The sequence below is a fragment of the Mytilus trossulus genome, chromosome 2, assembly GCF_036588685.1.
Source record: "Mytilus trossulus isolate FHL-02 chromosome 2, PNRI_Mtr1.1.1.hap1, whole genome shotgun sequence".
NCBI classification, from domain to species: domain Eukaryota; kingdom Metazoa; phylum Mollusca; class Bivalvia; order Mytilida; family Mytilidae; genus Mytilus; species Mytilus trossulus.
The window spans coordinates 2,797,825-2,801,545 of record NC_086374.1 but is presented as its reverse complement, the minus strand read 5'-3'; positions in this window follow the sequence as shown (position 1 = coordinate 2,801,545).

Below are 3,721 nucleotides of genomic sequence, written 5' to 3'. Positions count from 1 at the left end.
AATCCCACATAATATCTTGTCTCAAAATAAAAAATGATCTAATGATTTCTATAGCAAGTAGGGACCAGTTGTTTAAAATTTGCACTAATTATTTCTGTGTAATTTGTTTTCATTGCAACACCAAATTATAGAATGCACTGTCATTAATTGTTTAAAGAAATTGTGTACACATTTTCAGTCTTGTTCTGTGTACAAGACAGTATTTAATTTAAAAAAAATAGATCACTTTGAACAACTGGTCCCAGTGTGAGAAGTTTTACTTAAACACAATATATGTTCAGATCCATAAGAAGTTTATGCAGTTGGTACAGTGAACTTAGAAAATATTGCATTTTTGTATTGTTATTAAAAGTTAAAATTCATTGAAAATTTGATAGAATGAATATTGTGTTTTTAGCTCACCTTTCCTAAAAGGAAATGTGAGCTTTTGCCATCACTTGGCGTCCGTCGTCGTCGTAAACTATTTCAAAGATCTTCTCTGAAACTACTGAACCAATTCCAACCAAACTTTAGCTGAATGATCCTTAGGGTATCTAGATTAAAGTTTGTGTTTTATTTTCCATTTCGTCAAAAAACATGGCCGCCATGGCTAAAAATAGAACATAGGGGTAAAATGCAGGTTTTGGCTTATATCTCAAAAACTAAAGCATTTAGAGCAAATCTGACAAGGGGTAAAATTGTTCATTAGGTCAAGATCTATCAGCCTGAAAATTTTCAGATAAATCGAACAACCCATTGTTGGGTTGCTGCCACTTAATTTGTAATTTTAAGGAAATTTTGCAGTTTTTGGTCATTATCTTGAATATGATTATAGATAAAGATAAACTGTAAACAGCAAAAATGATCAGCAAAGTAAGATCTACAAATAAGTTAATATGACCAAAATTGTCAATTGACCCCTTAAGGAGTTATTGTCCTTTAATGACAAATTTACACAATTTGTTCATCATATTTGCTAACTTTAAAAAATCTTCTCCTCTGAAACTACTGAACCAAATTCAATCAAACTTACACTTAATGATCATTAAGGTGTCTAGAATAAAGTTTGTGTTTTATTTTTTATTTGGTAAAAAAACATGGCTGTCATGGCTAAAAATAGAACACAGGGTAAAATGCAGTTTTTGGCTTGTATCTCAAAAACACCAGCATTTAGAGCAAATCAGACAAGAAGTTAAAGTTATAATTAGGTCAAGGTCTACATGCCCTGAAATTTTCAGCCGAATGGGGTAACTGGTTTTTCAGTTATTGCCCCTGATTTGATGATTTTAATGAAATTTTGCAGTTTTTGGTTATTATCTTGAATATTTTTATAAATAACGATAAACTGTAGACAGCAAAGTAAGATCTACAAATAAGTCCAATTGAACAAAATTGTCAATTGACCCCTGAAGGAGTTATTGCCCTTTAAAGACATTTTTCACAATTTATTAATCATGGTGGCTTACTTCAAAAATCTTCTCCTTTGAAACTGCTTAATCCATTTCAGCCAAACTTAGGCATAATGAGTTTCAGAGTACATATCTAGCATACATTTTATATTTTATTTCCTTGTATGACAAGAAACATGGCCCCTATGGCTAAAATAGAGCATAGGGGAAAATGCATTTTTTTTTGTTAAAGAAGATATGACAGATTCGAAGAACATTTATTTAAATTTTAACGCCAAATAATCATTGATGAAAGATTTAAGTAAAAAATTTAAGGTGAGCGATTCAGGCTCTTGAGAGCCTCTTGTTCTTAAATTCCAAGGTTATTACATCTAATCTTATTAGGTTACAGGTTAGGTTCCCCTATTGTCTTTATTGGTATAAGTATTTAGATTTTGTTTCCATCAGAAATTCAAAATGGTTGCAAGTTAACATAGAAGCTCTTAAGGAAAATGATTTGAAATGTTAATTTTTGATAAATTAGTGATGAAGGCAGGGTGAGCAATTTCGGGCTCCTAGGAGACTCTTGTTTGTGTATTGTATAATGTGTATCATGTGATAATGTCTGTTGTTAATAAAGTTGAGAAAGTTTATGCATGATTTATTAAGTAATTTCTGCAATTTTTTCTTATATGCATACTTAATGGGTATACATACATGTCTAAATACTGTCCCTGTACTGGCCCAATAGGGGAACAAAGAAACCTGACCATATCAGAAAGAAGACCTTTGAATTAGGTTCAAAATACATAACATTAGGTATAACAACAAATGATTAAAATGAGGGTGACCTGACAAGACAGATTTTCGGTTAATAAAGTTGTCCTATTCACAAATTTGATGGAATAAAAAGCTGTAGAGCCAGACAAATTTCAGTGAACATTTTAATTTGATATTTTCAGCCAATTTCAGACCTAAAGGGTTCTTATTGTCCTAGTAGAAACATAGTGTTTCTTTTCTTTCGTAATCAACAATTTTTCTGCTAAGCTCAATTTAACAGGAACCATGTATGTATGATAAGTCATAGATATTTGGTATGCAGTTGCATTACGATTACATGGATGTCATTTACATTGTAGCTCCTTCCACTCAGTCGTGGTTCATTGATATGTGGTATATAATCGCATTAACACCAGTTTGTTTTATTTCTATGGAGATTGAATTATCCCACAGATCATTTTGCATCTTTGTTCCTGATGAGGTTAATTTTTATGGAACAATACAATAGTCAATGATATTAGATGGGCAGATGCCATAGCAATAGTTTTGAAGGTCTTGAATTGATTTTTTTTGTTATTTTTTTTCAGTTTTGCAGATATTAGTAACATGAATTTATTATTAATCTTTCTTGGATTTTTATAAATTTTGCCATTACATAGTGAGACAGTTATTTTGTCTTGCATGGAACAAAATTGTGGAAGGGAAACAATGCTTTTTATACTTTCAACATAAATTATATTATCAACACTAGAACAGGCGAGACATTTCAGTGTGTCCACTCTTGTTTTTTGTTTGAATCGTCTTGCATTGCTCATGTTGAGGCCTTTTATAGCTTATATGGTATTGGTTTTTCTCATTGTTGAAGGTCGTACAGTGACCACTAATTTCTAATATGCATCTCATTTCAACTGATGGATATTTGTTTCATTGGCAATCATACCTCTTCTTTATTATCAAATTAAATTATGATTTCAGGAAATGGTGAATTGAAATTTTAACATGCGAGTCACAAAAATAAAACAATTGCTATAATGTTTGCTCTTATAGTACTTGACATGCCAAAGTTTTCGATTACACCAGCTTAAGTGGGACAACTTATCTGACGACTATAATAATAATATATAAAATACTGTATTTAAAGAGGGTAGAATCATTTTGTACAATAGAAATCTTTCCGGATGCCCTCTGATACTCAAACGTTATTTGGCTTGCAGTTGTATAGACATGATTCTTTTCTATGGAGCTAAGTTGGTTCTGTCTGTACTTTGTTTATTGAAACTTAATTAGTTCTCGATTAGATCAATTGAGGGAGAACCACTTTAGTAACTAAATATTTGGTATGCAGTTGTGTTAGCATAACATCAATATCTTTCATGATAGTTATTTGGCCAATCTTCTTCCATTGGATATCTATCTTATTTGCAGGGTCACAATATTAAAAATATATGCGCTTATTTTGAAAATTATTTACCTTGTTAATAAGTGTTAATAAAATAAAGGTAAAAATCGGTTATTGTCCATTGATTTAGAACGGTTTACACATTAAAAGCTTTGCCATTATCAGTCAACACCAA